The 21,710-nt window shown below is 43.3% G+C and overlaps 1 long non-coding RNA gene across 2 annotated transcripts; it reads left to right on the plus strand.

Annotated features, from left to right (window-relative positions):
• Window positions 1-2,966: 2,966 nt before the first annotated feature.
• LOC113621905 (uncharacterized) lies at window positions 2,967-21,231 on the plus strand. Of its 2 annotated transcripts, XR_003433347.1 has the most exons (4): window positions 2,967-5,705; window positions 5,893-5,917; window positions 17,386-17,473; window positions 17,731-21,231. It is a non-coding gene; the product is annotated as an uncharacterized LOC113621905 (long non-coding RNA). The 2 variants fall into 2 exon arrangements; XR_003433348.1 differs by lacking the exon at window positions 5,893-5,917.
• The last annotated feature ends 479 nt before the right edge of the window (window positions 21,232-21,710 follow it).

Raw genomic sequence — 21,710 nt, forward strand, 5'->3', positions numbered from 1 at the left:
TTTTTGAAATTGTTTCTAGGATTTTAAAGTGAAAAATGATGGTACTATCCAAAATTCTTTATTTCAGAACCTGACAGTAGATTCCTTTAACATAGGCTCAAGATCAAAACAGCATACCCTCTAAGCTCAGATAGACAGTTGACTCCAAGGGTTTTGATCAATACCAGAACAAACCTTTTTCCTTTGACATGCTCTGAGTTTTGTTGTTTGGAGGGAGGGAAGGAGGGAGGGGGAGAGAGAGAGAAAGGGAGAGTGAGCGTGTGAGAGTGTGTGTGTGTGTGTGTGTGTGTGTGTGTGTGAGAGAGAGAGAGAGAGAGAGAGAGAGCAGTATCCACCAGTAACAGTGCCTGCCTGAGTTGGGAAAATTACATTCCTGGTTCTGTATGAGGAGAAGGGTATATAAAACAACATGAAACATTAGCCCTCATTTTGTTTTAAATTACAGACTAATGTTAATTGTTCTCAGAACTGGATTTTCTTCAAAATTAAACATTTTTTTCTTTTGGATTTAATGAAGTATTGCTAGCTGAAGCCAGTTTGACATGGTGAGGGAGATGTCAGACTGATGAAAGGTGTGCAGCCTGATTTAAAACCAAACCCTGAGCCCTTTTAAAGAACAATAAAACATATTTTACATGCTCTTTGTCTGTGCATTTGTTCTCCACCCTCAGGTTGAGTTGTCTCCTTAGAAAACTTGGTATTCTCAAGGCCTGTTTTGGATCCCGCTAATAATTACTTCGGAGGTGAAATAATTAGAGGTTGGGAAGTTCGAAGATTTCATGCCTCCCAGGTGTTCAGTAAGGGCAGACTTAACAGTAGTTGGGATACATCTGGTTCATTTTCTGGTTCAGTTCTTGGACACAACACTGCAGGAATTCAGCATCTTGTCTCTTTTCAAAGGTTGTGTTTATACCATGGGGTTTTTTTTTTTTTTAAGTTATTTTATTTTTGGCTGCGTTGGGTCTTCGTTGCTGCGCGCGGGCTTTCTCTAGTTGTGTCGAGCAGGTTCTGCTCTTCGTTGCGGTGCGTGGGCTTCTCATTGCAGTGTCTTCTCTTGTTGCAGAGCACGGGCTCTAGGTGTGCAGGCTTTGGTAGTTGTGGCATGCGGGCTCTAGAGTGCAGGCTCAGTAGTTGTGGCACATGGTCTTAGTTGCTCTGCAGCACATGGGATCTTCCCAGAACAGCGCTCGAACCCGTGTCCCCTGCATTGGCAGGCGGATTCTTAACCACTGTGCCACCACGGAAGTCCTATACCATAGGGTTATTTATTTATTTATTTACAGCTGTGTTGGGTCTTTGTTGCTGTGCACGGGCTTTCTCTAGTTGCGGCGAGCGGGGGCTACTCTTCATTGCGGTGCGGGGGCTTCTCGTTGCAGTGGCTTCTCATTGTGGAGCAGGGGTTCTAGTCATGTGGGCTTCAGTAGTTGCGGTGGGCGGGCTTAGTAGTTGCGGCTCGTGGGTTCTAGAGCGCAGGATCAGTAGTTGTGGCTCGTGGGTTCTAGAGCACAGGCTCAGTAGTTGTGGCACACAGGCTTAGTTGCTCCGCGGCATGTGGGATCTTCTCGGACCAGGGCTCAAACCCGTGTCCCCTGCATTGGCAGTTGGATTCTTAACCACTGTGCCACCAGGAAAGTCCTACCGTAGGTTTTTTTGTTTTTTTTTTTTGCGGTACGTGGGCCTCTCACTGTTGTGGCCTCTCCTGTCGCGGAGCGCAGGCTCAGCAGCCATGGCTCACGGGCCCAGCCGCTCTGCGGCACGTGGGATTTTCCCGGGCCAGGGCACGAACCCGTGTCCCCTGCATTGGCATGCGGACTCCCAACCACTGCGCCACCAGGGAAGCCCACCATAGGGTTTTGATGAAGCACTGAAACTTTACTTGAACACTTTGAAGAACAGTGAGAAAGGAGGAAGTTTATATATCGGATTTGGGGGTGGGAAATTTCCCTTTAAGCCATGGGTAAAACATCATCCAGATAACACATTCATGTGGTGAGGTACGAAGAATGAAAAGGTAAGACACAGATCCCACTTTGGAGGAAGGACCTCAGTCCAGAAGAGGAGCCAGATATGTAGACTTAAACAGAGTGAGTGGTTACAGAACTATGTGACTTATAATTCACTGATACTCTCACCTCATGTCCTTCATTATGCAGCTTAGATTCTGTGGTCCAGTGTTAGAGTTACTATTGGCTACATAGTAAATTGCTTTGCCCCAACTGTTGCTTCATTATACTTGTCTGGTTGAACTCCATTTTAGGTTAAGTTCAGTATGCCGCCTTCTCTGCACTTACGCAACTGAACTTGCTGGAACAGTTTCTGTGTGTGTTTTTTTTTTTTTTTTGCGGTACGCGGGCCTCTCACTGTTGTGGCCTCTCCCGTTGCGGCTCCGGACGCGCAGGCTCAGCGGCCATGGCTCACGGGCCTAGCCGCTACGGGGCATGTGGGATCTTCCCGGACTGGGGCACGAACCCGTGTCCCCTGCATTGGCAGGCGGACTCTCAACCACTGCGCTAGCAGGGAAGCCCAGTTTCTGTGTTTAAAGTCATGATCTCAAGTAGACCTTAGTACCATCTGACAATCCTACTGTGTTTCTCTATCCCATTTACTCTTTTTGTCCCCTTGAAAGCTCTTACATTTTAACATCTTTCTCATCCTCACTCTCCGCTTAAGACTTTAAAAAAAAAAAAACCTTAGAAAATAGAAACAAGGAAATTCCACAGGCTTCTACCATCACATCTTTGTTAGAAGTACTTTGAGTCACTTTTTAAAATTTATTTTTGGCTGAGTTGGGTCTTCATTGCTGCTCGCTGGCATTCTCTAGTTGAGGGGAACGGGGGCTACTCTTCGTTGTGGTGTGCAGGCTTCTCATTGGATGGCTTCTCGTTGCGGAGCACGGGCTCTAGGCACGTGGGCTTCAGTAGTTGTGGCACACGGGCTCAGTAGTTGTGGCACATGGGCTTGGTTGCTCTGTGGCATGTGGGATCTTCCCAGACCAGGGCTCGAATCTGTGTCCCCTGCATTGGCAGGTGGATTCTTAACCACTGCGCCACCAGGGAAGCCCCTGAATCAGTTTCTTAATAACCAGTAGGGCCTTGACTAGAAGGGATTATACAAATATCATGTTAAGTGCTGTGATTATAGCACCTATAGGAAGAGTGATGATTTACTTGGTATTTGAGCACCTGCCACATACTACACACTATTCTAAGCACTTAGGATATGGTGGCAAATAAGACAGATGTTGCCCTTACAGGGTTTAAATTCTAGTGGAGAAGATAGAGAATAAATAGGTACACATAAGTAATACACTTTCAGATAGTGGTTCGTACTGTGAAGCTAGGAAGAAAGTAAAATAGGTAAGGGGCTAGTGACTGGGGTTATGTGTGGAGTTAGGTGGGATGGTCAGGGAAGATCTCTGAGGAAGGTGAAGGAGGCTACTATGTGCAAATGCTACGTGAAGGCAGTGGAAGTACTTTCCAAGCAGTGTAGGTGAAATCTATATTTTGGCTGAGCTGCGCAGCATGCGGGATCTTAGTTCTACTAGGGAGCGAACCCTGTCCCCCTGCAGTGGAAGCGTGGAGTTTTAACCACTGGACCGCCAGGGAGGTCCCATGAAGGTGAAATTCAGGCAGAGGCCAAATTGTGTGGATTTTGGGAGGCTGGGAAGATGGGAGTCATATCGTAGAGGGTATTGCATATCATAACAAGAAATTTGAAAGTTTATTTACTGTTTTTAATCAGGAGGAAACATCAGACTCAACTATGTGGTTTATTCAAAGTATCCATGTCCAGGCATCACTAAGGTCATTCTGAATCAGTCTTGAGTTGGGAATCTATTCTGGGCAATGGGGAGCCTCTGGAGGTTGGTAAACAAAGAATTGCATGGTCAGATCTATACTTAAAAAGCTTATTCAAGAAATCCTTAAATTAGAGACCATACCTTTTACGTAAACTCAGTGGCTGATTTATACTATGCATGCAATAAATAACAGTTGAATGAATGAGAATGTATTGAAGAGAGTAGAAGGTGAGAGACCATTTATGTGTAGTAGGTTGATGGCTTGCAATAGGCCAGGAGAGGTGTTTTTAGTGTTGGGGCATCCGTCTCCTTTGCTAATTTGGTGTTGGGGCAGTCAGGAAGTTGGAGGCACAAGGAGATATTACTAGCCAATTTCTGCTGAGTATGACTGGACTCAGAATTTCACTTGCATTATCTCATTTAATCTTCATAGGCTTCTGCTCTTTGCTAACTGCTTGACTGTACTGCTAGAGTAGAACGGCGAGATGTTTATGTTCAGCATGTTGCTGTGGGTTTTTGTACTCAGTACCTATTAATTGAGCTGCATCTTTATGTTAAATGTTGGGGGCGGGGGAGAGAGGAGCACATGTGTCTGTGTACAGCAGTTCTGTCTAGCCACTGGCTTCAACTTGTGCAAACTGTGTGTAATGGGCCCCACCACTAACAAACCAGGACATTTGAGCAGAGTGGTTTATAGTTTATAATTGGCTTCCTATTACTGTTGGCTGATTCTCCTGCACAGAGAGTATTACTCCAGGATTGGTATTTGATTTAAGAAATTTTCAAATTGATTTTATCTTCAGTGCATTAATGCGTGGCCTAAATTCTTGCAGAGCCATTAGATAACCAGCCTGGACATGCTTTAGCAATTATAACTGGATCTGAGCTGGCAGTGCTACAGCTTTTATTCAGCATAGATAAATCACTTTTCTGAAAACTCTTTTCTGCTTAAGCCCTGTGACTTATTTTTTAGGACACCTCAAGTTTAGGCCCCTTGAAATTGGAATATATTCCCCAAATCATGCTAAGACACACAAACAGGAATTTGTTAACACAAGTAGAGTTAATCTCTATCTTCCTGTCAGAACAGAACACAAATATTCAAGGAATGGTGTGGAAATCAGCGTAATTTTCAAGCGTGCACAATAGTAATGCCTTTTAAAATCTGGAAATATGAAATGTGACTCCAGTAATGAAAATGCTATAAACGTAACTGAGTACATGGAAAACTGGAGGATGTTCTGCAATTTCATGAGGATTAGCATAGGTAAATGTTTTTCGTGAAACATTTTTTTTCAGCTCTAGAAGTGCAGAATAGATCACAGCTGCATGAAAATACCAATCATCTTCTAATGCTTTTATGCAAATGATTATATTTGACTTTCACTTAGAGTTGCCATTAACACCTGGAACCCTAAGATTGATAACAGGTAAAATTTTAATGAATACATAAATTAGAGATTTGAATCATGTTTAGATTAATTTATAGCACCTTTATTCATTACTGCAAATCCTCTTGAAATCTAAAAATCACAGGATGAGACAGAAAATAGAGAAGAGGAGACAGCCTTTGAACTTATCAATTTTTTTTAGTGGTGAAAAAGGATGACTTGGAAATACTAAACCCTGCAAGTGTTTTGTTCTGCCCTTTGCAATAATTTGCCCAGATGCTAGGCCTGCGTATCCTGCAGAAGACTTTTATTTTCTCATGCCCTGAGATAACACTGGTCTTCTTTTTTTTTTTTTTAATGATTTTTCTTCCTATGCACACTCCTTGCTTTAAAAAATACTTTTTAAAAAAAATGAAAGTCAAAATTGTCTTGTTTTAGACGTTTTGGGAAATACAGAGGATGTGAAGAAAAAAAACCTCATTGTCCTGACATCCAGGGACAACCATTATTATATGGTATGTCTTTTCCCCTCCTTACCCCCATGTATAATTGTATTTATATAATTATGTATCTTCCTTTTCCACTTACAAAGCCAAAATAGTATTTACATTTATTGAAAGTTTACCATGTGCCAGGCACTGTGCTTAGTGTTTTAAGTGTATTATCTATTGAGTGGTAGATAATATTACCTTCATTTTACAGGTTAGGACATGGAAGCTCAGAAAGGGTAAGTACCTTGTCCAGTATCACACATTTAGTAAGTGGCAGAGCTAGAATTCTAACCTGAAATGTCTAACTCAGAAACCCTGATGATATCACTGCGCTATACTCCCCTTGCATTCAGTAAGTGGAAGCTGTTACTATTAACTGAAACCAAGTTGTCCCCTGAGGGCACTGTTTTCTCTGCAACTTCAAGGAACAAAAACTGCTCATTCTCCCATGACCCATGTACTACAAAGGCCAGTGGGAGATGAGGGGTCGGCTCTCTGTGGCCACGTGCAGACCATTGTTCTTCTGCCCTTGGGTAATACCAGCTTGAGACAGTTATCTTCAAGCTGTTACAACCACTACCCCTCATTGTTGCTCTCCTCTGCTGCTCTCCCCATCACTCAATGCATGGAGTTCCTTGGACCTTGAAGGCCCACCCTTGTCATTCTCTCGTCCTTGGCAGATTCAGTGCCTCCTCCAGCCGCTCGGCATCGAAGGCCTTTACTGCCTTAAATCCAATGGCCCATTCCCATAGGAGTGAGACTGTTGCCTCTGATGTAGTCAGGAGGTTAAACAATGTCTGGGGGGAAATCAATTGTGTGTACATGTGTGTATATCTACACATGTACATATATACATATACACATATGTTTACTATACATTTTACTGTATAAAGGATGTGTAACGTACAATTTTAAAGTAATAAAATATGCATTACTCTTTATTGTAAATTCCATATAGCCAATTAATTCTCACAGAATGCTTTTGTTGATTTTTGCCAAACTGTTATATCCTAGCCAAACTATGGTTGCAATTGACAAACCCACCATAAATGATGGCCGATATTTTCCCTTTTGTTAAAGACACAAAAGTAGAACAGTGAAGACTTATGTTAGAACTTCACTCATTTATCAATGATGTGACTTCTTTGTGGAATTGGAAAATAGTTTCTGAATGCTGGAGGACTATTTCTTCAATTTTTTTGGTGCTGCTTACAATGTAATGGCTACAGACAGGATGCACTTTTAAGTTTAATATGCATTCCTAACATTTTCTCCATTAATTTCTTTTTTTAAAATTTATTTACTTATTTATTTTTATTTTTGGTTGCATTGGGTCTTCATTGCTGTGCACGGGCTTTCTCTAGTTGCCGCGAGAGGGGGCCGTTCTTCCTTGCGGTGCGTGGGTTTCTCATTGTGGTGGCCTCTCCTGTTGCAGAGCACGGGCTCTAGGCGCGCGGGCTTCAGCAGTTGTGGCACGTGGGCTCAGTAGTTGCAGCTCGCAGGCTCTAGAGCGCAGGCTCAGTAGTTGTGGTGCACAGGCTTAGTTGCTCCACGGCATGTGGGATCTTCCCGGACCAGGGCGCGAACCTGTGTCCCCTGCATTTGCAGGCAGATTCTTAACCACTGTGCCACCAGTGAAGCCCTCCATTAATTTCTTTTTTTTTTTTTTTTTCTACGGTACGCGAGCCTCTCCCTGCTGTGGTCTCTCCCGTTGCGGAGCACAGGCTCCGGCCGCACAGGCCCAGCGGCCATGGCTCACGGGCCCAGCCGCTCCGTGGCACGTGGGATCCTCCCGGACGGGGGCATGAACCCGTGTCCCCTGCATCGGCAGGCGGACTCTCAACCACTGCACCACCAGGGAAGCCCGAGGGGACTGCTCTTCGTTGTGGTGCATGGGCTTCTCATTGCAGTGGCTTCTCTTGTGGAGCATGGGCTCTAGGCGCACAGGCTTCAGTAGTTGTGGCACGCGGGCTCAGTAGTTGCGGCTCGCGGGCTTTACAGCACAGGCTCAGTAGTTGTGGCGCATGGGCTTAGTTGCTCTGTGGCATTTAGGATCTTCCTGGGCCAGAGCTCAAACCCGTGTCCCCTGCATTGGCAGGCAGATTCTTAACTACTGCGCCACCAGGGAAGCCCTATATATATTCTTAGGATTACAATTTCCTACCCATAAAAAAAAAAGAAATAAAAGAAAGTAATGCACAATAAAATGTATTTAAAATTTTTAAACACTTAGGCGTGATTACCCTAGAAGTGACTGCAATAGATGTTTGCATCTACACGTAGAATCACCCTGGAGGCCACGGCTATAAATGTAGACTGATGGCTATGTGTTGCACTTCAGAAACTATGAGCATTGCTATTGGTGACAAGCTCTTTCAAAAGCAATTCTCTATACAGACCAAATCCCTTGATTTTCATTTGAGTTGCACTCCTGGGAAGTATTTTTAAAAACCATGCTTGTATGTAAAATGGATATAGATTCTAGGCTCAGATATTTTTATAGGTTTTTCATCTTTATAAATGTGCAGTGGGGCATTTGAAAGTGGATCACGGGACCATTCTGTATTATGTGGGATATCCTAAATTTTCCAGATGTCTAGAACCCCTGGCCCCTTCCTCTAAACGTCATCATTCTGTAATGGGTATTTCCTCACTGAGAACCACTGAAGCTATTCCAACCATCTCCTTTTCCAGACCAGTTTACTGGGGCTTAGAGAGGGAATTTAAAATAGACATGTATTACTTTGACTGCTTGTTCACCCCATCCACACCTTCAGCCATGTGATCACGGTGGGAGATGTCTTGCCTAGTAAGCAGGATTCCACCTCGGCCACGTTTATCCACTTTATTCTTTTCTTTGCCTATACACCATCTTTTTTCCCTAACCTTCTCCCTCCTTCCCTAACACCCAACCCGTTAGCAAGTCCTGCTGGTGTGCCTTCAATATGTGCCTTCTACTGGTGCCCTGCTACAACCTATTCTCATAGCAGCCAAAGGAGCTTTTGAACAAAACTCACATCAAGCCAGTCCTCTGCTTCAACTGCCCCAGAGGCTTCCCAAGACACTGGGAATAAAATGCAACTTCCTCTCCCTGCGCTGCAAGGCCCTACATGGTCTGGCCTCATCTCCTTCCATTATCCTGACTATGCTCCAGCCACCTGGCCTCACAGACCTGCCCCAGGGTCTTTACACATGCTGTTCCCTCTAACTTCTCTTCTGCCAGATCTTTGGAGAGCTGACCCCTTATCCTTCATGTCTATTCAAATATCACCACCTTAGAAACCATCCTTGGCCACCTTATCTAAGATAACTCCATGCCCCATCACTCTCTATCCCCTTTCTCTCAGTTTTGCTCTTTGAAGCACTTACCATGATTTGAAGTGGGAGTGTTTATTTGTTGGCTCGTTTATTGCCTGCCTCCTCACTAGATTGTAAGCTCCACTGGGGCAGAGACTTCATTAGTCTCATTCTCTGAGGGATCCTGGGGCCTAGCACAGTGTCTGCAAGTGCTGATCAATAATTTTTTTTTTTTTTTTTTGCGGTACACGGGCCTCTCACTGTTGTGGCCTCTCCCGTTGTGGAGCACAGGCTCCGGACGTGCAGGCTCAGCGGCCACGGCTCACGGGCCCAGCTGCTCCGCGGCATGTGGGATCTTCCCGGACCGGAGCACGAACCCGTGTCCCCGGCATCGGCAGGTGGACTCTCAACCACTGCGCCACCAGGGAAGCCCTGATCAGTAATTTTTGAATAAGTGAACAAAGGCCTAACACACAACTCAGAACGGACCAATCAGAATCCTTCTCCATGAATTTTGCAACTTGACTCAGAGAGAAGTTCCTTTTTGTTTTTTTTTTTTGATACCTGGGCCTTACAATATAAAGCTCAGAGAGTACTGGCTGCTGAATGTTCTGCCTTTCAGGCCAAAGAACTGGAGAGAGAGAAGAATGATGTAGGCATATGGAGAGCCAGAGAAAAGAGAGAGAGAAAGATGAAGAGAGTATATTTGCAGCAGTGGCTGGTGGACATCAGATGTCCCTGGGGTCCAGTTGCTAACCTGGTCTAGGTGTGTGTGTGGATGTGCCCACGTGTATGTCCTGTTTGTAAAAATCAATTTCATTGAGGCGTAATTTACATGCAGCAAAAATCACTGATTTTAAGTATGCAATTTGATGAACTTTAATGCTGTGTACAGTCGTGTAATTACCACCACAATCAAGATATAGAACATTTCCTTCAACCCAAAAAGCATAACCTCTGGAACTTGAGTTCCACATGATACTCCATGATTCTTTTTGTAAAAAACAGTTTTGCTGAGGTTTTATATACAATAAGCTGCACATATTTAAAGTGTGTAATTTGATAAGTTTTGACATATGTATACACCCGTGAAACCATCACTATAATCAAGATAGTGAACATCTCCATCACCCCTGAAAGTTTCCTCCTGCTTCTTTGTAATCCTTCCCTCTCATCCCCCTTTACCCCAACCCGAGCAACCACTAATCTGCTTTGTGTCACTATAGATCAGCCTGCATTTTCTAGAGATTTTTATAAATGAAATCATGCACTCCTTTTTGGTCTGGCTTTTTTCATTCAGCAATTTGTTTTTTAGATTCATCCATGTTGTTGCAAGTATCAGTAGTTAATTCATTTTTATTGCTGAGTAGTATTCCGTTGGATTGATTGCCACAATTTGTTGGATATTTGGGTTGTTGCCAGTTTGGGATTATTACAAATAAAGTTGCTATGAACATTCCTGTACAGGTCTTCATATGGACATAATGTTTCTTTTTCTCTTGGACAAATACCTAGGAGTGGAATGGCTGGATCCTGTTACCCTTACGTTATTCTTTTTTTTTTTCTTAAACTTGGATGCATTTGCGAAGTGTCCATTAACAGCATTTTAATTTTTTTTTAATTTTTTAATTTTATTATTTTGGCCACGCGTCTTGTGGATCTTAGCTCCCCACCAGGGATCGAACCCGGGCCCCCAGCAGTGGAAGCGCAGAGTGCTAACCAATGGACCGCCAGGGAATTCCCTCCCTTGTGTTATTCTTAATAATATGTTTCACTTTTTGGCTGAAACTAATCAATTTAGGATTGGTCAAGGCCCCTCATCAGGATGGGGACTCAGTTCCCTCCCTCTCAAGGGTCTCAAGGCTGCCTCTGGTCCTATGTGAGCCGTGGTGCAGTGGCAGGCTGAGGGGCACCTTATCTTCCTGAGCACGTCTCGATGGAGAAGCGATGCTGGCTTACATAAGCACACTGACCTCTTGCCTCTTGCCAGAATCTAAAACCATGAAATCTTTTGCAAGTGTGCTGCCTCCGGACTGGAATGTTAAGTGCCAGTGGAGTTGTCTGGCTTAACAGTCTGGTCAAAATATGTCTGCGGATGGACAAGGTCAGTGATTGACTCCGTGGAAGGAGAGCCTTAGATGAAAAGACAGTCTGAAGAACAGGGAGCCATAGGGATGAGCTGAGAATGAGGCTTATGCATGTAGAGCAGCTTAGAGACGGCGTCACGCGGGCAGCATGCTTTCACATTTGAGTTTATTTCTGAAAAAGGAATGCATTCAGATGGTTTAAAATTCAAGAGCTAGGGTAGGTACACAGCACTGTGAAAAGTCTTTCTCTTACCCATATCTCCACTTCCTCTTCCTGGAGGCAACCACAACTCCTCCCACCCCAGTTCCTTGTTTTTCCTTCCAGAGATTTGCATACACTAAAATTTGCATATACCAGTACATATGTGTATATCTTGTGTGTGTAGCACTTTTATACAGTGCTAGCAGGCTAAGCACATCGTTGTACCTTTGATTTTTTTCACTTTACACATCTTAGAGCTTGTCTGCAATATAGTGGAAAGAGCCTGCTCATTTTTTAAAAAATATATTTACGTAGAATACCATTATGCTGATTTAACCCGTTGAGGCAGCATTTGACCACTGATGTTGGTATGACAACGGATGACAGGGTGAATAATTTTAGTTTGCACAGTAAATAATGTCAAAGTTACAGGTGGGTTCTCTTGGCCTGCTGGACTGTGATATCATCTCAGTGAAAGCAGACTGAGGGGAAAGTAACATTTCTAAGCACTTGATATGCCAAAGGGTTCATAAAGCAGTGGTTCTTTAACTTTGGTGTCTTGGAGAATTACCAGGGGAGCTAATTAAAAGTGAGGCTAAGCTGGCTTCTCCCTCCTCCACTGCCCCAGAAATTCTGATTCATTGGAACCAGTGGAGGGGGCAGGGGGAGCACAGGTTCCCATAAAGGTGGTCCTCAGACTCAGCTTTGAGGAGAACCGAGTTCTGCGGAGGGAAAAGAGCTTTCCACTGAAGGAGTCACTAAAGAGTTCATTAATTCAAATTATTAAAATAATTTCATTCCCATATTTTTAAGCCTGAGAAGAATTCATGAACAAGAAAATGATTTTTTCAAACGTTTCAGAAGGCTATGCAGTCTCCCCACCCCTGCCTCCCTGTTCTGTCTTCTTAGAGACAACAGTTTCTTGCCAGTCATTATTTTGCAGGGACATAAAGTCCCTACCACACTGCAGGGAGCACCATTGTGACTGAGGAATTACGCCTTGCTCCTAGTTAGAGGCAGTGCAATGGGCTGAGAAGAGCAACAAACTTGGATTTGGGAGTCCTGGGTCAAATGTCTTAAGTATCAGCGACTTGGGCTTCCCTGGTGACGCAGTGGTTAAGAATCCGCCTGCCAATGCAGGGGACACAGGTTCAAGCCCTGGTCCAGGAAGATCCCACATGCCGCGAAGCAACTAAGCCCGTGCACCACAACTACTGAACCTACGCTCTAGAGCCTGTGAGCCACAACGACTGAGCCCAAGTGCCGCAACTACTGAAGCCTGCGTGCCTAGAGCCCGTACTCTGCAACAAGAGAAGCCACCGCAATGAGAAGCCCGCGCACCACAACGAAGAGTAGTCCCCACTCACCGCAACTAGAGAAAGCCCACGCGCAGCAACGAAAACCCAACACAATTAAAAAAAAAAAAAACAGCAGCTCCCTGTGGACCAGGCACCGAGCTCAGGATTTTACATGCATTATCTCAGTTAATCTTACAATGACCCATTTTACAGAGAGCAAAACTGAAGCCGAGAGGTTTCATTATTGCCTGGGGTGGGAGTGGGGGTCTCACAGAGCTAAGGTAATGAAACTAGAAGTTTGAATTCAGGTCTAAAACCCTTGCTCTGAAACACTCTGTCTGGAGGACCAACCTCTTGGTCACTGGGCATTTGGGGAAAAGCTCTTCGCCACCCTCACTTATCCAGCCTCCATAACGCTTGATGGAAACCACAGATTCATTGTCTTTCCCACCTTGGGAGCTCTGTGAGGACGTGTCTGCATCTTGTTTTTCACTGTAGACGCAACACCTGCCATCTGGGCAGACAGCAGGCACCCAAAAAAGGACTGCTGTGATGGGGTTTGGGTAGAAAATCCAGGAAGGGTGAATTCCCATAACTGTTGCAATTCTTCAGCCCACTAATTTGTTTTAGAATTGTTTTAATTTTCAATAAGTGTTTCCCAATTATAGACTGATATGTGCTCAATACAGATCAGAAAATAATTTTAAAAAATCTAAATATACATAATTACACCACTAGGAAAAAACCCTTTTTTTAATACAGCAGGTTCTTATTAGTCATCAATTTTATACACATCAGTGTATACATGTCAATCCCAATCTCCCAATTCATCACACCACCACCACCCCCCCACCCCCCAGCGGCTTTCCCCCTTTGGTGTCCATACGTTTGTTCTCTACATCTGTGTCTCAATTTCTGCCCTGCAAACCGGTTCATCTGTACCATTTTTCTAGGTTCCACATATATGCATTAATATACGTGTTTTTCTCTTTCTGATTTACTTCACTCTGTATGAGTCTCTAGATCCATCCATGTCTCAAAAAATGACCCAATTTCGTTCCTTTTTATGGCTGAGTAATATTCCATTGTATGTATGTACCACATCTTCTTTATCCATTCATCTGTCGATGGGCATTTAGGTTGCTTCCATGACCTGGCTATTGTAAATAGTGCTGTAATGAACATTGGGGTGCATGTGTCTTTTTGAATTATGGTTTTCTCTGGGTACATGCCCAGTAATGGGATTGCTGGATCATATGGTAATTCTATTTCTAGTTTTTTAAGGAACCTCTGTACTGTTCTCCATAGTGGCTGTATCAATTTACATTCCCACCAACAGTGCAAGAGGGTTCCCTTTTCTCCACACCCTCTCCAGCATTTGTTGTTTGTAGATTTTCTGATGATGCCCGTTGTAACTGGTGTGAGGTGATACCTCATTGTAGTTTTGATTTGCATTTCTCTAATAATTAGTGATGTTGACCAGCTTTTCATGTGCTTCTTGGCCATCTGTATGTCTTCTTTGGAGAAATGTCTGCTTAGGTCTTCTGCCCATTTTTGGATTTTTTTCTGCCCATTTTTGACCTTTCTCTCATCTTGTCTGCCTACTATACACACACACACACACATATATAATATATTATGTATAACATATATATATTATGTATATATATAAAATGTAGGCAGGCAAGATCATTACATATATGATATAATGTACCCATATAAAATGTGTGTATTGATGTATATATATCCCTGTCCATCTCGCTCCCATTTCCCCCTGTTAAACAGGCTGAATAATCTCCACTTATAGGGCTCCAAGGAGGTCCTTGGGGAATTTTTGCTAGCACAGTGCCAGGCACACACTGACTGACTTTTTCTACATGAAAGTAAAAAGATGGCAGTATTTCAGGGAACTAGGGGGGCTGGACCTGTCTTGTGTTTTACCACAGGAGCCTCCAGCCCTACCTGTTACTCTGCAGTGCTGACTGCAGGGTCACCAACAGCCTCCTGGTTACAGCAGGATCCTCAGGAGCCCTCACTCCGGGAAAGACACTGTTTCCAAAGGACCCACGTGTCCGATCCCTGTGGCCTTTGCAATTCTCACTGTAGACAAACGTCTTGACCTCCTGTTTGTCTATAGTCTCCCTTGCGTTGGATTGATGTGGGTCAGTCCTCCGGAGATAGAACACTTCTGGGGCGTGGATTTACTGTCATTTCTCTCAGCTCCAGGAGCATCCCCAGCTGTGGAGCTGCAGTAGATTACATTTCTGTTTAAACCATTCACTGTCCATCCTGGGGGAGGGTTATACTACATCTCTGCCCTATTGAATTCAGGAGTGGCCATAAGATTTGATTTGGTCAATAAAACGTGGGTGTCAATGGCCGTGTCACTTCTAAGCAGATGTTTTCAGCTAGCTTGTGGTCTGCTATCTTTTTCTTTTCTCTCTACCATGAATCCAGCAATGTCCCTGAGAGGGGCTGTTCCTTCAGCCTGGAGTGACAATAATACAGAGTAGGGACAAGCTGACCTATGATGACATGTAACATGAGTGAGAAATAATTATTTGTCAGAGAAAAAACCACCTGTCTCTGAGATCTTGAGATCATTTGTCACTATAGCATAATCTAGCCCATCCTGCATCTCTGTTACAGTGGCCTTGGGCATGTTACTTGACTTCTTTGAGCTTGAGTAGCCTCATCTGTAAAATTGGGATAATTGTGCTTACTTCACTTACAGGGTTTTTTGGGGGGATTTTCATAAACAATGGATTAAAAGCGCTTAGCCTAGTTCCTGGATCTCACTAGCTGCCTGTGAAATGCTGGGTGAATCTCAACCTGTTTGGCAGTTGGAGAGAGGCCAGACACAGACGACTGACAAAGGGAGGCCTTCCATTAAAAAGCCAGATAAACACCGATGTCCACAGTAGCACTATTCACAATCTCCAAAAGGTGAAAACAAGCCAAATGTCCATCAGTGGATGAATGGATAAACAAAATGTGGTGTAGACATACAATGGAATATTATCTGGCCCGAAAAAAGAAGGACATTCTGACACATGCCGCAACATGGATGAACCTTGAAGACATTATTCTAAGTGAAGTAAGCCAGACACAAAAGGACAAATAATATAGGATTCTCCTCATATGAGGTGCCTCGAGTAGTCAAATTCATAGAGACGGAAAGTAAAGTGGAGGTTGCCAAGGGTTAGTTGGAGTGGGGATGGGCAGATTTAATGGGTATAGAGTTTGAGTTTGGGAAGATGGAAGTTCTGGAGATGGAAGGTGGTGGTGATCGCTGCACACAGTGTGAATGTACTGAATGCCACTTACCTGTACGCTTAAAAATGGTTAAAACGATAAACTCTATGTTGTGTATATTTTATCACAATTTTATTTATTTTTAAAAATTGGATCATTTGTCTTTTTATTATTGAGTTGTAGAGTTCCTTATATATTCTACTACAAGTCCCTTATCAGATATATGATTTGCAAATACCTTCTCCCATTCTGTGTACTATCTTTTCTACCTGAACTCTTTTTTTCAGTCAATATTTTTTTATTTGAAGTATAGTTGATTTACAATGTTGCGTTAATTTCTGCTGTATCGCAGAGTGATTCAGTTACACATATATATACATTCTTTTTAAAATATTCTTTTCCATTGTGGTTTATCACAGGATATTGAATATAGTTCCCTGTGCTATACAGTAGGACCTTGTTGTTTATTCATTCTATAAATAAAAGCTTACATCTGCTAACCCCAACTTCCTACTCCATCCCTCCCCCACACCCCTCCCCCTTGGCAACCACCAGTCTGTTCTCTATGTCTCTGATTCTGTTTCATATTTTAGATTCCACATATAAGTATTTTACTACAATTTTTAAAAGCTGGATGAAGCTTCCTTTTCCTTTAAAATAAACCGCCCTTCAGGCGTCCCTGGTGGCGCAGTGGTTGAGAGTCCGCCTGCCGATGCAGGGGACACGGGTTCGTGCCCTGGTATGGGAAGATTCCACATGGCGCGGAGCGGCTGGGCCCGTGAGCCATGGCCGCTGAACCTGCGCATCCGGAGCCTGTGCTCCGCAATGGGAGAGGACACAACAGTGAGAGGCCCGCGTACTGCAAAAAATAAACAAACAAAAAAAACCCTTCATTCCTTTTTTTACTCTGCTTTATGTTGGGCCGACCTCATTTGGAGTCCTTTCTTGTTCTAGACCACAAATTTTTATCTTTTCCTTTATTATTCTTTTTATTACACACATCACACATGGTCATTATTAAAACAATTAAAATGCAGATAAGCAGAAAGAAAAGAAATGTACCCGTGTACATTACCCTGCAGTAATAACCACTGTTTATGGTTTGGTATATCTCATTCCAAACATTTTTCTAAGCACTTATACATATAATTATACATACATCTATATACCTTTATACAAACTTCATTTAAACATAAAATCAGGTCATATTATATATACTGATATAAAATCCTGTTTTTTTCCCTACAAAATAATAAATAACATGAACAGTTTTCCACATTAACAAGTATAGATCTGCATTGTAATTTTAAAGGGCCTCACAGACACCACCTGTATATATGGAAGTAACATCTTTATTTAACCAACTCCCCATTGATCGACATTTAGGTTGTTTCCATTTTTTGGTTGTTGTTGTTATTATAAGCAAACTTGTGGCAAATATAATAATAATGGTACAACTTTTTTCCTATGTACCAGGTTCTATGCTAAACTCTTCACAAGCATTATTTAATTTAATCCTCACAAGAATGCTATAAAGTAATACAGTTATAATCTCTGTTTTATAGGTGAGGAAACTGCAATTCACAAAGGTTATTTGTCAACATCATCCAGCAAGTGACTGACAACACTGGGATTTGAATGGAGCTCTGCCTGGTACTACAGCCCATCCTCTCTCCTTTAAATTGCGCTGTGTCCCAACTCCTGAAATAGGGCTCCTTAAATTCCCTTTCCTGCAGCCACAGAGTGGGAGGGATTTGTGGGCAAGGGGCCTGGAAGGTCCCTCATATAACCCTTTTGAAACCTAAATACCAAGTCTTCCCTGGGGAATGTCCAGGAGGTCTGAGATCTGGGTCATCTCTGTAAGGGAGTAGGCCCAGCACTATCTGATGTCACGTGCTCTCGACCTGCAGGTTTGCCTGTTGTCGGCTCAGCCCCAAGAGAAGCACACTGGGCCCACAAAGCTTTCTTTCCAGCTGAGGCTTAGAGGTTGCCAATCCAACCTGGAGTCTTGTGCTTCTTTGCCAAACAACGCAGGTGCTCCGTGGGTCCAGGCCCACGGCTTCGTTGAGTACACATCCCTGGGAGCAGCAGCCACTAAGAGGTGATTCTTTGTCCACTACACAGTTGGGGAACTGCTCGTCTCAGTACAGAACCTGCTTCGCCCTGCTTATACCTTTTAAAAAGCATGTTGTTAGGTTCATACAAATTTAGAATTGTTATACCTTCCTGGTAAATTATCATTATGAAATGACTACCCCTCTCCATTATGAGATGTTTTGGGCTTTAAAGTCTATTTTATTCTGTAATGAATCTAGCCATGTCAGCTTTCTTTTGTTTAGTATTTGTACATGCTTTTTCTACCTTTCCACTGTCAACCTTTTTTGTATATTTATTCTTTAGGTATATTTCTTATAGACAATATATAGTTGGATTTTTATTATCTACTCTGGCAATCTTTGCCTTTCAAATGAAATATTTATTTTTTAAACCTCAAGATAATCTTACCATTATTTACAGTCAATATTCATTTAGACGTTTTACTTGGGATCATTTTTTGTCTGCCTGTAACAAAACATTTAGAATGTCTTTAGTGTATTTGATCTTCTAGTGGCAAACTGTTTCAGTTTTGTTTGTCTGAAAATGTCACCTTTATGGTTGATTTTCTCCTCAATGCCTAACATGTTGGAAGAAAACAAATGTCAATTCAGAATTCTACACCCAGCAAAAATATCCTTCAGGAATGAAGACAAAATAAAGACATATCATCATTCCACTGAACTCTTAGTTCTTTCCACCTGCTCTTCCCTACCAATCCCAAGAATTTGGGCAGAGACCACAAAGATATTGAGCTTCTCTAAGACTCATCTTCTTTTTACTTCATCTCATATCTTGATTTCCCGTTAAGTCCTGTAAACTGTATTGCAATCTAACCACTTCTTACTTCCTCCACTTCTACTTCCTTAGCTTAAACTACTGTCATCTCTCACCCAAACTGTAGCAATAGCTTCCTAATTGGTCTCTCTGCTTCCTCTCTTACCACCCACATGATGTTGACACAACATCCTTTTATAATGCAAAGGAGATATCGTTATCTTCTGCTCAGAACCCTCCGATGTCTTCCCATCACATTTAGCATCAAATGCAAACTCTGTGCATAGTGTCCATGATGTAGCTTCTCCCTACCTCTCTCACTTCATTTCCTACCACACTCCTCCTTGTTCACTGAGCTCCAGCCGCACTGGACTCCTGCTGTTCCTCACTCATGCCCAGTTTGCTTCTATCTCAGGATCCTCCCAGGTGCTCCTGCTTCTGCCTGGAGTGTTCCCCCCAGAGGGAGCCCGCCTCCCTCCCTCACTTCATTCCCACCTCTGCTCAAATGTTAACTCATCAGCGAGGGTTTCCCTGAACTCCCTAAAATAAAATTCTCTCATTCTCTATCCTCTACTCTGCTTTAATTTTCTTCCTAACAATGATAACTTCCTGACCTTATGTCATATGCACTAGAGTATAAACTCAAGGAGGACAATAACTTTATTTTATTCATTGTATTCGTCCCTCGTGTCTCAAATAGTCCCTGGCAGGGAGGAGGTTTTCAATAAATATCTGCTGAATAAATGGATCTGCACAGTTGTCTATGTTATAATGAGAATGCATATTAAAATATTTTAATGCAAATATAGCCCAAGTATCTAACCTCATCAGCTTGTTACTACAAAGTTGGGTTTAATTGCCTGATTGCCTTTTCATATTCAACCTGTAATGACTTCAGTCCCGTTCATGGGATGGCAAATCCTCAGTCTTTCCTCAAAGGTCCCCGCAGTTATTTCTGGGGGTCCCCGCAGAAGGGCTCACAGGAGTGATGTACTAGAGTTGGCATGTATAGCCTCCCAAGAGTTGATTGTTAAATATTTAGGAATTCTGTAAGTTGATTGTCATACCGTAGCTTGAAATTGGTCAGAGTGGAAGTACTTACACACTGGCAATCAGAGAATGCTATAAATCATGGTGGTGTTTTAAATAAAAAAAAAATTGTAGAGCCAGTTTACCAGTACGAGGTTCTACAAACTAATTAGTAAACTATTGTCTCCAAGTGGTATCAGCTGTCCTCCAGCTGAGGCCCTCCCCCCACCCGCCCCCATGGAAGGCTCTTGGAGAACCCTGCCTAGTGCCTCGGCCCATCCAGACAAGGCCAACGCACCTGCTAAGGCTATATCATATACTCTCAGGGAGCCAAGAGTCAAATTTAGGACTGCTTATCCAGTAGATACAGAAATGGAGGGGAGCTTTGAAGATACAGGGTTTCTCCAAAGCCTCCCTCAGTGTCTCCTCTCACCAGCTGACTTTGAAAGCTCTTAGACTTTGTGTTTTCTTTTAAGCAAAGCTCCATAGTGGTGGTGACAAGGCATGGCTTGATGACTTTATCTCCACCCCCCACGCACCCACCCCCTGCCCCCTTGGAAGACTCTGCTAGTTGTGTTTTCCAAACCCATTCCTCATTCTTCCTTACTGTAGCTGTGATGACAGAGCAGCAGAATGACAGAGCAGGAGACAGAAGAAGCCACCATAAGGTCACTGGAGACAAAATAAAATCCCTTGACTCACTTAAGCCACTGTTAGCTGGCTTACCTACCACCTGACCAATTCCTAACTGAAACACTTCTCTGTAATATCCATCACCTTCCCCAAGCCAGCTAAGTAAAAACATATTTTCCATGCAAGTACAAGAGCCCTAGGCATCCTCCCCACAACTTGATGACTGCCTCCAGGCCTCCATGTAGACTCTGGACCTGCCCTCGTGGTTCCATATATGTCCCTTCTGCCACGTGCTGCACTACCCCTCCCCACTGACCCACCCAAGCAGGAGGTACGCAGAAGATATTTCTCCTGAACCTGCTCCCTCCATAGGTCAAGGCCTTCACGTTGAGGAAATAGCAGAGTGTGGGCTTTTAGGCTTGTGTTTGAGCCCTGATACTTATAACTGTCCTGAGGAAAGTTATTCATTTTATTCTCAGTTTTCTCATCTGTGTAAGGAGGTCAATATTCCCAGCCTCCTAGGGTTGATTGCTGTAAGGATTAAATGAGAAAATGCCCAGAGTAAGTGCTCAGTGGGTATTAGCTCTTATAGACAGGGCTGTAATGAACTTTATGGTCCACACATATCACACCTAATAATTTCCTTAGGATAAATTCCTAGAAGAGGAATTTCTGGGTTACGGTTTCTGCTCATTTTGGATTTTGACCATACTGAAAATTGTTCTCCAAAAGGGTTTATACCAATCTGAGAATCTCCCATTTCTCCAGATCTTCATTAGTACAATGTATTATCATTTTCCTTACCTTTGCTGATTTTGTAAGGCAAAAAGAGCGTCTCACTTTTTTCTTATTAATTTTTAAGTTGGATGTATTTTTTTTTTGTGGTACGTGGGCCTCTCACTGTTGTGGCCTCTCTCATTGGGCAGCACAGGCTCCGGACGCGCAGGCTCAGCGGCCATGGCTCACGGGCCCAGCCGCTCCGCGGCATGTGGGATCTTCCCGGACTGGGGCACGAACCCGTGTCCCCTGCATCGGCAGGTGGACTCTCAACCACTGCGCCACCAGGGAAGCCCTGGATGTATTTTTAATGGCTCACAATGTTGATCACTTTCTCATGTTTGTTGGTCATTTGAATTTCTTTTGCAAATGTCCGGTTCTCACACTTTGCCTGCTTTTCTGTTGGGTCATAGGAGGTGAGGGAGATGGAGGGAGGAGCTGAAGTTGGTTTGGGTGATGCGGTGGCAGAGGAAATTACAATTAGTAGATGGACATGAGAGAAGTTTAAGTTTGAGTTTACATGGCGGTTTTGGTGATGGTCTGGATGTGGGTAGAGCAGGAGAGGAGAGAAGGCAGTTAA

Source organism: Aethalodelphis obliquidens, unplaced genomic scaffold (genome assembly GCF_003676395.1).
Source record: "Aethalodelphis obliquidens isolate GAN/ISIS:26980383/991018 unplaced genomic scaffold, ASM367639v1 scaffold9, whole genome shotgun sequence".
NCBI classification, from domain to species: domain Eukaryota; kingdom Metazoa; phylum Chordata; class Mammalia; order Artiodactyla; family Delphinidae; genus Aethalodelphis; species Aethalodelphis obliquidens.